Here is a 17,021-nt window from a genome sequence, read left to right as displayed (position 1 = left end):
ATGCAGCCCCTCCCCTGAGCCACCACCTGGAGCCCCGTACAATAGCTCCGAGATACAGAGACCCGCCACACACCTCCTCCTCCGGACAGCCGCCCGGTTTCCAACGCAGTCACTAGGAATCCAAACAACTCACTTTGGGTCTCCTCCTCCCACCAACCACCCGTAGCCCTAGGCAGTCACTCCAAGTCCAAGTGACCCGCCCTGTTCCTCCTCCTCCTCCTTGTGGTAGCCGCCCGGGTGTTCAGGAGCGGTGGCTCCGAGACCAGGTGACTCACCACGCTCCTTCTCCAGGCAGGCCACCGGTGTTCCGGAGCGGTTGCTTTTAGTCCAATCAACTCACCACTCGCCTCCTCCTCTGGCAACCGCCTGTGGTTCTGATGCAGTCACTCACAGACTAAGCGTCCCACCGCTCTCCTCCTCCAGGCAGGCCACCAGTGTTCTGGAGCAGCTGCTCCGAGTTCAAACAGCTCGTCACGCAGCTCCTCCTTCGGCAACCGCCCGCAGCTCTGATGCAGCCACTCCCAGGTCAAGCAACACGCCGCGCTCCTCCTCCTCCTCCGGGCAACCTCCCGGCACTCAGGAGCGCTCGCTCTGGGTTCAAACAGTTCACCACACAACTCCTCCTCTGGCAACCGCCTGTGGCTCTGATGCAGTCATTCCCAGACCAAGCGTCCCGCCGTGCTCCTCCTCTTCCTCCGGGCAGTCCCCCGGCGCTCAGGAGCGCCCACTCTGAGTTCAAACAGCTCACCACGCAGCTCCTCCTCTGGCAACCGCCCCTGGCTCTGATGCAGTCACTCCTAGACCCAAGCGACCCGCCGGGCCTCTCCTCCTCCTCCGGGCAACCCCCCGGTGTTCGGAAGCGGTCACTCTGGGTCCAAACAGCTCACCACGCAGCTCCTCCCCAGGCAGCCACCCGGAGCCCCAGCGGCTGCTCGAGTCCAAGCGCTATGCTGAGCCGCCTCCTCTACGATGATCCCAGTTGTCCGTGTTTACCGCTCCAGTGGGGGGAGGGGCGTCTCACCGAGCAACTCCACTTCACAAATTCCCTGCGTTCCGGGGCTACCGCCCCATCCGGGACGCCTCCCCAACAGGAGAGACTCACCCGGCAGCTTTGAGTTGGTCCCAAGTCTCTCACTATCTCCTCTTTTGAATCTTGCGTCCTGGAGCAGCGTGAAATGCAGCCGCCCTCTAGTCCGCCATCTTGGCCCCCCCTTAATAAGTCTTTAATGAAGAAACCAATGAAATTCATGGTATGTTAAGGATCTGGGTAGTGATAAGTATTCTTCTAATAAAAAAATAAGGTGGGTAGCGCGCTCGGGAGGGAGAAAGGAGCCGGGGGTCGAGGCTCGCGGCCGCATGGCCCGCAGGGATGTTCGAGGACGAGCCCCACGCCGACGGGGCGGCAGTGGTCGCCGCGGCCAGGGAGGCTCAACAGGCCCTATGCCAGGAGCTGAACCTGGACAAGTGGAGCGCGGCCGAAGCCCTGGATGACTTCACCACCATCCGAGGCAACTACAGTCTAGAGGGAGAAGTTATGCATTGGTTGGCATGTTCATTATATGTTGCATGTTGCAAAAGAAGGGTATCATGGAAGGAAACTGTGTTTCACTTACCAGAATACTATGTTCAGCTAAATTAAGACATCGTTAAAGTCTCTCTTTCTACTGCCATCATGTCTAAATCAGAATCACCTAAAGAGCCCAAACAGCTACAGAAGCTATTCGTCAAAGGGCTGAGGTTTGAAACAACTGATGAGAGTCTGAGAAACCATTTTGAACAATGGGGAACACTCACGAACTGTGCAATAATGAGAGACTCAAACACCAAGTGCTCCAGGGGCTTTGGGTTTTTCACTGTGGAGGAAGTGGATGCAGCCATGAGTGCAAGACCACACAAGGAGGATGGAAGAGTTGTGGAACCAAAGAGAGATGACTCAAGATTCTCAAAGACCAGGGTCCCACTTAACTGTGAAAAAAAATCTTTGTTGGTGGCATTAAAGAAGACACTGAAGAGCGTCACTTATGAGATTATTTTGAACAGTACAAGAAAATTGAAGTTACTGAAATAACTGACAGAGGCAGTGGAAAGAGGAGGGGCTTTGCTTTTGTAACTTTTGACAACTATGACTATGGATAAGATTGTCATTCAAAAATACCATAATGTGAATTGAGCAAAGCCCTGTCAAAGCAGTACTTTATCTAACCAAAGAGGTGGAAGTGGTTTTGGAAACTTTGGTGGTGGTCGTGGAGGTGGTTTTGGTGGAAATGACAATTTTGGTCATGGAGGAAACTTCAGTAGTCATGGTGGCTTTGGTGGCAGCATGGTGGTGGTGGATATGGTGGCATCAGGGATGGTTCCAGTGGATTTGGTAATGACAGAAGCAATTTTGTAGGTGGTGGAATCTACAATGATTTTTGCAATTACAACAATCAGTTATCAAGTTTTGGACCCATGGAGGGTAGAAACTTTAGAGGCAGAAGCTCTGACCTTACGGTGGTAGAGTCCAATACTTTGCCAAACCATGAAACCAAGGTGGATGTGGCAGTTCCAGCAGCAGCAGTAGCTACAGAAGTGGCAGAAGGTTTTAACACTGCCAGGAAACTAAGCTTAGCAGGAGAGGAGAGCCAGAGAAGTGACAGGGAACTACAGGTGACAACAGATTTGTGAACTCAGCCAAGCAAAGTGGTAGCAGAGCCTAGCTGCTACAAAGAAGGCATGTTTTGGACAAGAATCATGTGTATGGGCAAAAAAACCTGGAGGATTGTATTTGTGACAAATTGTATCATAGGTTATTTTATTTTTTCTGCACCCATGTTGTTGATTGCTGGATGTAATAGTCTGATTATGACATTGAATAAATGTATTTAAATAAATAAATAAATAAATAAATAAAAGTGGAGGGGAAAGTAGTATTAAATAAGATTCCCAGGTTTGATATAAGACTGGCTAATATCATATAGGGCAGTGAGACCATTAACTATGTTTATCATTTATAGCAGACTAAAGTCCCAAGTTAACTTGCAACTTCACTACAGTTGTACAATAAAAATATATAACAAAGTCAGACAGGTACATTATCTTAAAGGATTAAATAATAACCCTTAAATGGATTTGTTAAACAATAGTCTAGTATGAATGGACCACCTATATCTACCACTACCACCACCCCACCATATTTTAAAATTTTTTGATAATTTTTCTGAATCAGGGCCATATTAATTTTTGTGTCTTAAAAGTTGACACAGTGATCATTAATGCTAAAATTAACAATGACTTTTATTTTGTAGCAAACTTGCCTTGTAGGTATAGTTAAGTATAAAGATCCAAGATTAACCCAATAAAGAATGTTGAGATTTAAAACTGATCTGCTGCTAAGATCAGTTCTGCTGCTGTCACATATATGTGGGACTAGATTCAGTGAGGACATTCTGGTTCCATTAACATTTTGTCTAATTTCCACCTGAACGTCTACTTCTCATTTGTCTTTGCATTTATCATTTGCCAATGTCACACGTTGAACTGCTAAGATTCTTAAGTGTAAGTGATAACCATTTTCAAGAAATTCCTATTTCGTTCATGAAGGGTATTTTTAGGTTTATGGTAAATTTGTTCTCATTTTTAGTTTGTTCTTCAGACAAATAGTGTAATATATACTGTTCTTCCTTATTCTTATTGAATATTTTCCACTAAATCTATCTTTTTATGATTCTGAAATGCCAGCTTCAGTTTTTTTATTAATTCATACTGACCCTGTGCAGAGCTGTCTATCTCAACTTAATGGCTATTTATAATATATGGATGGCATTCCCCTGCCGTTAATGTTTAATGAATTGGCTCCTGATCCAATAGAGTCTAATAAAGGTAATCACTAGAATACATTGTCTTTCTGCAGTGCCCTAGAAACTTTTTTATTTTCCCTACTGTATACCTTTGGCCTAGACTCTCCTTTTCTGCCTCTTCCTGTGCACTCCTCCACCTCTTTTTCATTATTCAGTCCAAATGTGTACATTTTTACACTCAATTTTTTCTTCGGGTCAGGATGACAATCTTCTGTGTGGAAACTTTAAAAAGTATCAGCCTGCATGATTACTGGAAGGAAGCAAACCTTTTAAATACTGACAGGATGTTAAGTAACATGCAAAGTAAGTCAACTCTTCTTAAAAATCAAGGATTTTCTTTTAGATCAGTTCCCTGGCTCATCAGTCCCTTTGCTCTGAATTTGAAGCCTGTGCTCCAAATAAGGTTTGGTTTCTCGAATTAGATAGTGGTGATAGATGTACGTCTTTGTGAATATACTAAAAACTATAGTCTTTCATACTTTAATAGGGTAAATTTTGTGGTAGGTGAATAATATATCTATTACTATATTAATAGATATATTTATATCATATATCATATCATAAAATACATCTTGTATTATTTGTATTACATATAAATAGTATATATGCTATAGTAATATTAGATGTATTATTTATGTAATATATGCTACTATATAAATAATACTGTATTATGTCATATAAATAATACTATATACTATTTATTATACTTAGAGTAAATTTTATGGTATGTGACTAACTTAAGAATGTTCTTTTTTTATGTTAGGTTGATTTACAAGCGCTGCTCTGGGCAGGTACAGTTTGTTTACAATAAGGAGTTATCTAACTCTAACATACTGTACACGGCAATTAGAAGTTGTCGTGGCAAGAGAAAATCACAGCTGTCCTGCTGTGGCCAGCACAAAAACCAGAGAACAGTAGGGGAAATGCAGGATGGAGGTGGGGTTTGTTTATTTTAGAAGAAAAAAGGGTAACTCCTTAGGAATCTTAACAAAGGAATATTCTGCATCAGGTGAAAAGACACGGGGATACAACATTACAAGAATGTTTTCCTCCTGCCCTGTCCCCAACTCCTCCAAGAGAAGAGTGGAAGGAGACAGCTGACGCAGACAATTTTGAAAACTTAGACTTAGAAACCCTACAAATTTGATTAAAATCTAAACTTCTGTTTTGCTTTTAAAAAATTTAATGTACCAAAAGGCCTGCTTTAGTGACATGCTAGTTTCACCAGAAAATAATCCAACGTCTCTTGTCAGGAACATGCTCACATGGGCCAGCCAACTTGCTCCCTGAAGCCCATGGACGACTATGGGGGTCTTAAACCTCGCCATGTGCATCCACCTGGCCGCTGTCCAGGGTCCACCTCCTGAAAGAAGGGTAGATAGGACAGGGCAACCCGGAAGTGGTAATGAAGACCAGGAGCCCCTAGTAACCAGCTTTTCCAGTACCACACTCCCCCACTCCTGCTCCAAAGGATTTCCTTTATTTCTAAACCAAAGTATTGGCCTCAAATTTAGCACCCAGTGATGAAGATGATTTCCTCCCTTAGAAAAACACATGCCCACACACCCATAATATTTTTGTTTTTATATTTAAATATAAAAACACTACTCTGCTTTGTGTTATAAATGAAGGTCCAAGCACTAAGAACTTTATCTTTTAAGGCAGGGCCATCTACCAGTTTACTCAGCTTTGTGTCCATGGGAGGGCATGCAGCCCCAAGCAATGGAAGTGCTGCAGCAGGAGACTTGGGTGTTTCTTTCGCTGACCACTACCCACACCCTTCTCTATAGAAAGCTGGTTACACCTTAAGAAATAGTTTTCCACCAAGAGGGGAAATTCTAACCTAACCTCACCACTTTAAGCAACCTTGAAGAAAATGTACTCCCCAGTCCCCCAAACATGCTGCATCCCACAGCCATGCCTAACAGCCAGGCACACCTGAGGAGGAGTATGGCCGTGCTCCCCACCCTCCCATACGCATCAAAAAGCTCCAGTGACAGGTTAAAGAGGCTGGGGTGCTGAGGTTAGGAACTTAACACCTCTGTCCTGGCCTAAGAAAGCAAGATTAACTGGGCACAAGGAATAAAAAAAGACCTTGATATTCCAGCCTTTGAGTCACAATCAAAAACAGCAGGACAACAGAGAGGGTGAAGAGTTGGAGTGGGATGCAGAACTAGGAGGGGCTTGATTTGATGGCTGAGGTCCAGTCCACTTAGTTTTGTACTGAAAGGGCTTATCACCAGTTTCACTGAGAAGACATGTGTGGATGAGGGCTTTTGTCACTGCATAGGGGTCACAATTGGCAAATGGGCGATGGTCTTCAAAGTAACCCTTCCTCTCCTGGATGACAGTCCGGGGAAGGTGGATGCTAGCACTATGGTTGGTCACGCCAGCAGAAGTCATTGTTGTAGGTTTTGTGGAATCCAGTCAGTTGTGGGGCATTGTCCAGGCCCCCCTTGGGATCATAGGCTTGGATGTGGCCTCTTGCTTAGTTTCTCGATGGCCTTCTCAATATACTTCAGACCATTCTCCTCCTTCATGGCCTTGGTACTAAAGCCGGTGTGGCAGCCGGCACCATTCCAGTTCCCAGGAATGGGATTGGGATCAAAGGTATCTATCACTTCAAAGTCTTCACATACAGGATGCAAGATGAAACAGGCCACCCAGAGATGATCTCCCATGACACGGTCCTATCTGGGATTCCCACTGGGCAGGCATGACCTCAGCATTTGTCCCCGTAATCTTGACTCCAGCATACAAGCAGGCCCAGTAATGAGCCTCCACAATATCCTTGCCATAGACTTCATCTGCTCCCACATCACAGTATTATAGACCTTGGGGACCAGGAAAGCCATTGGAAGGTCAACCAAAGGGATGAATATCTGTGCCCATGAGAGTGTATTCCTGCTCCATTCCAAACCAGGGATGCTGGTTGCTCACCACATCCTTTATTCATTTACAGGTGTGCCTTAAATTGGTCTCTACAAGCTTTCGGTTATACTTGAAAACTTCACAGAACACCAGCTTGTTGGGATCCTTGCAGGAGGGGTCTTGAAACATGGCAGAAGGTACAAGATACATGTCACTATTGGAGCTTTCAGACTGAAAAGTAGAGAACCATCAAAATTCCACTCAGACAACTCTTCTACACTCTCGGGCTCAGAGTCCAGGGTGTGTCTTACAGTGAAGTCCTTCTCCGGCACCATCAATCCAGATATACATAGCTTGGACTTTCTTATCCGGTGACAGGGACATATACACCTGCTTGATGTCTTTGTTCAAGTGGGAACTTGCAGAGGTGGCCATGGTAGAAGGTGTTCTTTTGAAGCAATTAAAGCAGATTCATGGGACTGGGAATGTAGCTTAGCAACACAGCACTTAGAGGCCTGTAGACCCTGGGTTCAATTCCTGGGCAGAGAGCAGATGGTAGGTGGGCCATGAGAACGAGGTGAGGAGAGAGGAGAGGAGTTTGCCATGCCACTCAGTTGCTCCACTCTTCTCCCATTCTCAGCTCTTAAGATGTTATTCTTAATATGTTAATAGGTGTGTTACAATAATTTAAGATGTATTATACTAAATTACTTACATGTAATACTATATAGTATATGATGACATGTAATATAAATACTATATATTACTTATTAACTATGTATACATAAATAGTATTCTAACTGGATGAGTTGAGGAAACAAAGCTGAGCATTTTTTGACACTAAAAACACTCATGCACACACATACACACATTTTCCCTATTGTGCACTCTCAAAAATATGTCCATTATTTCTGGTGAAAGAAATTTTATCTTGCATGAGGAGACTATACAATTTGTACACTTCTTGTTACTGAATAGTCTAAACAGAGGCCAATATTTACATGTGTATCCTCTCCAAAGCCTGGCTTCATTCAGATGGCTTATCTTGAGGAAATATGGCTTTGCCATACCCTGTTCTTTAAGAGTTGAGCCCTGTTCTTGACATTACATCCACTTCAAACCAGTTATTATACCCACCTTCGAACTCTGTATGCCTAAAGCAATGGACTCATGCTTTAGTAGCCATGATAACTTTCCTAGATGTTGAAAGAGGAATTTCTGCATCTTGTCCCCAGAGACCATCTCAAATAAGTTTCATGAAAGTTTGTTTTCCTTTTTCTAAATTCAAAGACTTGATTTTTTTTAGAACAGTTTTAGATTTTCAGAAAAATTGAACAGATATTAGAGTTCTCACTTTTAGCCCTGTTTTCCAGGCAGTTTCCTGTATTATTAACATTTTTACATGTGTGGTGTGTTCATTGCTTAAATTAATGAACCACTATTGATGTATTATTAATTTAAGTCTAGAATTTATATAAAGTTCTCTCTTAGTATTTTTATGTTTGAGTGAATTTTATAAATGTATATTGTCATATAATCCAACATTACAATTTCATACAGAATAGTTTATACTGCCCTAAAATTTTTCCCATACTGAACCTCTGGTAACCACTGATCTTTCTTTTGTCTCTATTAGACTTTTCCAGAATGTTATATCATTGGAATCATACAGTGGGCAGTCATTTCAAATGACTTCATTCACTTATCACTATGCATTTAAGATTCTTTCATGTCTTTTCATGGTTTGATAGCTTTTTTTTTTTTTTTTTTTGCAGTGCTGGGGATTGAACCCAGGGCCTTGTGCTTGCAAGGCAAGCACGCTACTGACTGAACTATCTGCCCAGCCCTGATAGCTCTTTTTTAAAGTCAGAAAATATTACATTATAGATGCACCACAGTTTGTACATTCACCTGTTCAAATATAATTTATGAAGAATAAACTTTCTATAAACTTCCGTGAATGGATTTTTGTGTGAACCTAAGTTTTCAACTCAGTTGGGTAAATCCCCAGGAGCTTGATTATAGGATTGTGTGGTAAGAGTTTAGATTTTCAAAACCTACCAGTTTTCCAGAGTGGCTGTATCATTTTGCATTTCCATCAATAAAGAATGAGAATTCCTGTTACTGTGTTTCCTCATCAACATTTGGAATGATCCCTGCAGTAACTTTGGGAAGCAAACTACTCCTTCAAGTCACTAAGAAATCCATGTGAAGGGTTTCAAGATGGCGGACTAGAGGGAGGCTGCATTTCATGTTGCTCCAGGACGCAGGATTCAAAAGAGGAGATAGTGAGAGACTTGGGACCAACTCAAAGCCGCTGGGTGAGTCTCTCCCGCTGGGGAGGCATCCCGGATGGGGCGGTAGTCCCAGAATGCAGGGAACTTTGTGAAGTAGAGTCACTCGGCGAGACACCCCTCCCCCCGCTGGAGCAGTGAACTCGGACAACTGGGAGCATCGTAGAGGTGGCTGCTCAGCACAGCGCTTGGACTCGGAGCAACCACTGGGGCTCCAGGTGGCTGCCTGAGGAGGAGCTGCGTGGGAGCTGTTTAGACTCAGAGTGACCGCTTCTGAACACCGGGGGGCTGCCCGGAGGAAAGGAGGAACGTGGCGGGTTTCTTGGTCTAGGAGTGACTGCATCAGAGCTCCGGATGGCTGCTCAGAGGAGGAGGCAAGTGGTGAGTTGTTTGGACTCAAAGCGACCACTCCTGAACACCGGTGGCCGGCCCGGAGGAGGAGCGCGGTGGGTCGCTTGGTCTCCGAACAACCACTCCTGAACACCCGGGGGGCTACCCCGAGGAGGAGGAGGAACACGGCGGGTCACTTGGACTCAGAGTGACTGCCTGGGGCTACTGGCAGTTGGTGGGAGGAGGAGATGTGAAGTGCGTTGCTTGGACTCCTAGTAACTGCGTCGGAACACTGGGCGGCTATCCGGAGGAAAAGGCGTGTGGCGAGTCTCTGGGACTTGGAGCTATTGTACGGGGCTCCAGGTGGCGGCTCAGAGGAGGGTCCGCATAGGCAGGCGATTAGGTGCATAGCAGGGTCCCAGGACCTAGGTGGCTTCTTGGTTGAAGAGCCGCACAGAGACACGCTTAGGGGTAGAGCGAAGTTTCCAGGACTGCGGGCAGATTCTCTGAGATAGGCAGCCTAAGGAGACTCGTCTGTGAAGGGTGAGGCTCCCAGGCCTAGGAGGTAGGTCCAGGCCCCTGGGAACGTTGCAGAGGAAGGCAGCCCAGCCCAGGCGGTAGTTGTAGATTGAGGGGAACCTCTAGGAGAAGAACTGACCAGTGAGACCTTCCCTCCGGGTGAGTATTCCCTGCCGGATGAAGTTTTCCCAGAAGGACGGTAAAACCAGAAACACAGGCACAAACAGGCCTTGCCTCAGCCCGCAACCTAGTTCCCCTTTGCATGACCATTGGTCAACAAGTGGAGGCACCTCTGCCCACTATCAGGGAATATACCCCACCTGAGGGTCACCACCCCTAGAGAGGCAAGTTCCTTGTGGAGCACCGCATTATCAACTTCCTCCAAGACTTCAGGCTACTGAAGGATAAGAGGGGATATACTAGCAATCTTCAGGGACATTATAAGTCAATAGAGGAAATCTGTAATATCTTAATGACCCACTGATTCCTGAACAACATGAGAAAACAAGGGAAGAAAATGCCCCAAACAAATCTAGATGTTACATCAATAAAAGCCAATGACAGCATGGCAGAAGAAAAGACAGTAAGGGAGTTCAGAATGTACATAATTAAAATGATCAGGGAAGCAAACGATGAGATGAAAGAGCAAATGCAGGCATTGAATGATCACACCGATCGACAGTTAAAAGAGCAAATACAGGAAGCAAAAGATCATTTCAATAAAGAGTTAGAGATTTTGAAAAAAAACCAAACAAATCCTTGAAATGAAGGAAACAATAAACCAAATTAAGAACTCCATAGAAAGCATAACCAAAAGGATAGAACACCTGGAAGACAGAACCTCAGATATTGAAGACAAAATATTTAACCTTGAAAACAAAGTTGAACAAACAGAGAAGATGGTAAGAAATCATGAACAGAATCTACAAGAACTATGAGATATCATGAAAAGGTCAAATTTGAGAATTATTGGGATTGAGGAAGGGCTTAGAGAAACAAACCAAAGGAATGAACAATCTATTCAATGAAATAATTTCAGAAAATTTCCCAAATCTGAAGAATGAAATGGAAAATCAAGCTCAAGAGGCTTATAGGACTCCAAATACACAAAATTACGACAGACCCACACCAAGGCACATTATAATGAAAATACCTAACATACAAAATAAAGACAGAATTTTAAAGGCTGTGAGAGAAAAGAACCAAATTACATTCAGGGGGAAACCAATACAGATATCAGCAGATTTTTTAACCATCCAACCAAGAGCGAATACACTTTCTTCTCAGCAGCACATGGATCCTTCTCTAAAATAGACCATATATTATGCCACAAAGCTAATGTTAGCAAATACAAGAAGATAGAGACACTACCTTGTATTCTATCAGATCATAATGGATTGAAGTTAGAAATAAATGAAAGAATAAAAAACAGAAACTACTCCAACACCTGGAGATTAAACAATATGTTATTATATGATGAATGGATAACAGAAGATATTAGGAAGGAAATTAAAAAATTCTTAGAGGTAAACGAGAACAAAGAAACATCATATCAAAATCTCTGGGACACTATGAAAGCAGTACTTAGAGGAAAATTTACATGGAGCGCATTTAATAAAAGAAGTAAAACTCAACAAATAAACAACCTAACACTATAGCTCAAAGCCCTAGAAAAAGAACAGAACAACACCAAAAGTAGTAGAAGACAGGAAATAGTTAAACTCAGAGCTGAAATCAATGAATTTGAGACAAAAGAAACAATACAAAAAATTGACAAAATACATAGTTGGTTCTTCAAAAAAATAAACAAAATTGATAAACCGTTAGCGACACTAACAAAGAGAAGAGGAGAGAAAACCCAAATCACTAAAATTCGGAATGAACAAGGAAATATCACAACAGACACGATTGAGATACAAAACATAATTAGAAGCTATTTTGAAAATCTATACTCCAACAAAAGAGAATTTTGAAGACATCAACAGGTTTCTAGAGACATATGAATTGCCTAAACTGAACGAGGAGGACATACACAATTTAAATAGACCAATTTCAAGTAATGAAATAGAAGAAGTCATCAAAAGCCTACCAAGAAAGAAAAGTCCAGGACCAGATGGTTCTCAGCCAAGTTCTACAAAACCTTTAAAGAAGAGCTCATTCCAATACTTCTCAAAGTATTCCATAAAATAGAGGAGGAGGGAACCCTCCCAAACTCATTCTATGAAGCCAATATTACCCTGATACCTAAACCAGACAGAGACACATTGAGGAAAGAAAATTTCATACCAATATCCTTAAAGAACATCTACGCAAAAATTCTCAACAAAATTTTAGCAAATCGCATACAAAAACATATTAAAAAGATAGTGCACCATGATCAAGTGGGTTTCATCCCAGGGATGCAAGGTTGGTTCAACATCAGGAAATCAATAAATGTAATTCACCATATCAATAGACTTAAATTCAAGAATCACATGATTATTTCAATAGATGCAGAAAAAGCATTTGATAAAATACAGCACCCCTTCATGCTCAAAATACTAGAAAAAATAGGGATAGTGGGAACATTCCTTAACATTGTAAAGGCCATCTATGCTAAACCCATGGCTAATATTATTCTTAATGGTGAAAAACTGAAAGCATTCCCCCTAAAAACTGGAACAAGGCAGGGATACCCTCTTTCACCACTTCTATTCAATATCATCCTTGAAACTCTAGCCGGAGCAATTAGACAGACCAAAGAAATTAAAGGGATATGAATAGGAAAAGAAGAACTCAAACTATCCCTATTTGCTGATGATATGATTATATACTTAGAGGAACCAGGAAATTCCACCAGAAAACTTTTAGAACTCATAAGTGAATTCAGTAAAGTAGCAGGATGTAAGATCAATGCACATAAATCTAATGCACTTTTATACATAAGCGATGAATCTTCAGAAAGAGAAATTAGGAAAACTACCCCATTCACAATAGCATCAAAAAAAATAAAATACTTGGGAATCAAGCTCACAAAAGAGGTCAAGGACCTCTACAATGAGAACTACAGAACACTAAAGAAAGAAATGAAAGAAAACCTTAGAAGATGGAAAGATCTCCCATGTTCTTGAATAGGCAGAATTAATATTGTCAAAATGGCTATAGTACCAAAAGTGCTATACAGATTCAATGCAATTCCAATTAAAATCCCAAAGATGTACCTCACAGAAATAGAGCAAGCAATTATGAAATTCATCTGGAGGAAGAATAAAACCCAGAATAGCTAAAGTAATCCTTGGCAGAAAGAGTGAAGCAGGGGGTACCGCAATACCAGATCTTCAACTCTACTACAAAGCAATAGTAACAAAAACGGCATGGTATTGGCACCAAAATAGAAAGGTGGATCAATGGTACAGAATAGAGGACACGGACACAAACCCAAATAAATACAATTTTCTCATACTAAACAAAGGGGCCAAAAATATGCAATGGAGAAAAGATAGCCTCTTCAACAAATGGTGCTGGGAGAATTGGAAATCCATATGCAACAGAATGAAACTAAACCCATATCTCTCACCATGCACGAAACTAAATTCAAAATGGATTAAGGAACTCAGAATCAGAACAGAGACCTTGCATCTTATAGAAGAAAAAGTAGGTCCAGAGCTTCAACATGTCGGCTTAGGACCAGGGTTCCTCAACAGGACTCCCATAGCACAAGAAATAAATGCAAGAATCAATAACTGGGATAGATTCAAACTAAAAAGCTTTCTCTCAGCAAAGGAAACTATCAGCAATGCGAAGAAAGAGCCTACAGAGTGGGAGAAACTCTTTGCCAATCATAATTCAGATAGAGCACTAATCTCCAGAATCTGTAAAGAACTCAAAAAACTCTACACCAAGAATGCAAATAATCCAATCGACAAATGGGCTAAGGAAATGAATAGACACTTCACAGAAGAAGATCTACAAGCAATCAACAAACATATGGAATAATGTTCAACATCTCTAGTAATAAGAGAAATGCAAATCAAAACCACCCTATGATTCCATCTCACCCCAATCAGAATGGCGATTATCAAGAATACAAGCAACAACAGGTGCTGGCGAGGATGTGGGGAAAAAGGTACACTCATACATTGCTGGTGGGGTTGCAAATTAGTGCAGCCACTCTGGAAAGCAGTGTGGAGACTCCTTAGAAAACTTGGAATGGAACCACCATTTGACCCAGCTATCCCACTCCTTGGCCTATACCCAAAGGACTTAAAATCAGCATACTACAGAGATACAGCCACATCAATGTTCATAGCTGCTCAGTTCACAATAGCGAGATTGTGGAACCAAGCTAGATGTCCTTCAATTGGTGAATGGATAAAGAAACTGTGGTATATATATATATATATATATATATATATATATATATATATATATGATGGAATATTACTCTGCCATAAAGAATGATAAAATTATGGCATTTGCAGGCAAATGGATGAAATTGGAGAATATCATGCTAAGTGAGATAAGCCAATCTCAAAAAACCAAAGGATGAATGATATCGCTAATAAGTGGATGATGACACATAATGGGGGGTGGGAGGGGTTAGTGTTAGGGTTAGAGTTAGGGTTAGGGAAGGGGGCAAGAATGGAGGAAGGAAGGACTGTATAGAGGAAGGAAGGACTGTATAGAGGGAAAAGAGGGGTGGGAGGGGTGGTGGGGAAGGGAAAAAATAACAGAATGTATCAAACAACATTACCCTATGTAAATTTATGATTACACAAATGGTATGCCTTTACGCCATGTACAAACAGAAACAACATGTATCCCATTTGTTTACAATAAAAAAAAAAAGAAAAAAAAAAACACTTGGAATTGCCAGTTTGTTTGACTTTGTCATCCTAATAAGTGTGTATTGGTATCTCATTGTTGTTTTAGTTTGCAGTTCCCTAATGACATGATGTTAACTAAAGCATGTCTTTTTCTGCATATTTCCTGTTTGTGTATCTTCTGTGGTTTTTTTTCCATAAGCTCTTTTCCCATTTTTAAAATTGGATTGTTCTCTTATTGTTGAGTTTTAAGAGTTCTTGGTATATTTTGGATACTGGGTATTTATTGGGTATGGGCCTTGCGGATGTATTCTACCATTCTGTGTCTTGTCTTTTCTTTCCCTTCACAGTTTCTTTTGCAAAGTTCAAGTTTTTAATTTTCGCAAAATCCAATTGATCATTTTTTTTTCTTCAGGGACCATTCTTTTGATGTTGTGTCTATAAACTGATTCCTATAGATCATATTGGGAAGAACTTGCAACTTAATAGTATTTAGTCTTGATATTCATGAACATAGATTTTTCTGTACATTGATATATATCTTATTTCATTGAACATAATTTTGAATATTTCTCACATAAATCATATATGTATAGTGTGTGTGTATATATAGAGAGAGTGTGTGTGTGCATATATATATGCGTATGTGTGTGTATATATATATATATATATATATATAGAGAGAGAGAGAGAGAGAGAGAGAGAGGGAGAGAGTATTAAATTTATACCCAAGTATGAATTTCTTTATTTTGTTTGTTTGTTGGTCATATAAATGACACAACATTTTAAATTTCAAATTCCAATTGTTATTTGCTGGTGTACTGGAAACTAATTAACTTCTTCATATTAGATTTCATCTTACAGTGTTGCTATGATTACTTATTAGTTTTTAAAAATATTTTTGTTGATTCTTTGGGATTTTCTACATATTCAACCAGGTCATCTGAAAACAGTCCCATTCTTTCTAATCTATTTACTTTTTTTTTTTTCTCTCACTGCTTAGTTGGGACTTCTAGTACAACAACATTAATAAGAAAGTTGAGAGATGACAACTTTACCTCATTCCCAGTATTATCAGTTTTCTGTTACTGCTATCACATATTACCACAAACTAATGGCTAACACAATAAGATTTTATTCCGTCTTAGTTCTGGAAGCCAGAAGTTCGAAATCAAGACTTCAGCAGGACCATACACCTACCAGGCTGTAAGGGAAAATTTGTTTCTTGTCTCTTCTGCTTCTCATGGCTCCTTGCTTTGTGACTAGGATACTCTAATCTCTGTGACTTTGGTCATATTAACTTCTTTGTGAATCTGTTCTTTCCCCTAACCTCTCTCTTATAAAGACATTGAGGTATTGAGGTGGCCTTTATGACCTTCTCAGACCATTCAGTGTAATCTTCTCATCTCAAAACCTTAGGTTAGTTATAGCTGCAAAGACACTTCTTTCAAATAAGGTAAACGATAGCTGTTTCAAGAATTAGGACTTAATGTTCACGGGAACAGTTAGTCAACCTAGTACACTTAAAAAAAAAACATGTAGTTTCTCAGCATTAAGGTTTTATGTTATATTAGTTGTAGTATTTTATTTTCTTTTTTGGTTTGTTTGTTTTTTGTTTTTGTAGATTTTTCTCCATCCAGTTAAAGAAGTTTTATTTATTCCTAGTTTGCTAAGAGTTTTTAATCATGAATGAGTGTGGGATTTTGACAAATGCTTTTCTGTAGGTATTGATATAACTTTCTATAATAGATGATTTTTGAATGTTCAAAATGTGCATGAGTTGATTTTTGAGTGTTCAACTAGTTAGTATACCTGATAAATCCTACTTGGTTGTGGTACACAATGATTTTTATAAATTGTTGGAATTAATTTGCTAATATTTTGTTGAGAATTTATACATTTGTGTCAAGGAGAGTTCTGATTTCTAGTTTTTCTTTATTTTAATGGGTTTTACAATGTGTTCTGATTTCAGAATGAGGTCATACTGGTATTGCAGAATGACTTAGTGAGTGTACCTCCTGCTACGTTTTTGTGATGGGTATTGTAGAGAACTGTTAGCATTTCTTTCTTAAATATATGATAAAATTAATTAAGCCACCTAATCCTCATAATTTCTTTTTTGGAAAGTATTGGTTCACTTCCCTTTATAAATATAGATATGTGCATTTTTCTTTTTGTGTGAGTTTTGGTAATTTCTTTCAAGGAGTTGGTTTAGTTTATCTCAGTTAAGAAATTTGAAGTTGTAGAACTATTCATATTATTCCCTTATCTTGTTAATGTCTAAGGGATCAGTAGTGATGACCCCGCTTTCATTTCTAATATTAGTAATCTACATCATCTCTCTCTCTCTTTTTTTTTACTAACTA

General features: G+C 40.6%; 1 protein-coding gene and 1 pseudogene across 1 annotated transcript in view; one reads left to right on the top strand and one right to left on the bottom strand.

Moving 5' to 3' along the window:
- The window catches only part of Fhit (fragile histidine triad diadenosine triphosphatase), a 1,508,571-nt gene that overhangs the window by 952,934 nt on the left and 538,616 nt on the right, over nt 1–17,021 (top strand). The window lies entirely within an intron of this gene.
- Nucleotides 5,961–7,145, bottom strand: LOC124968920 (glutamine synthetase-like; annotated as a pseudogene).

Source organism: Sciurus carolinensis, chromosome 17, assembly GCF_902686445.1.
Source record: "Sciurus carolinensis chromosome 17, mSciCar1.2, whole genome shotgun sequence".
Lineage (NCBI taxonomy): Eukaryota > Metazoa > Chordata > Mammalia > Rodentia > Sciuridae > Sciurus > Sciurus carolinensis.
This window is presented reverse-complemented; position numbering and strand designations above follow the sequence as displayed.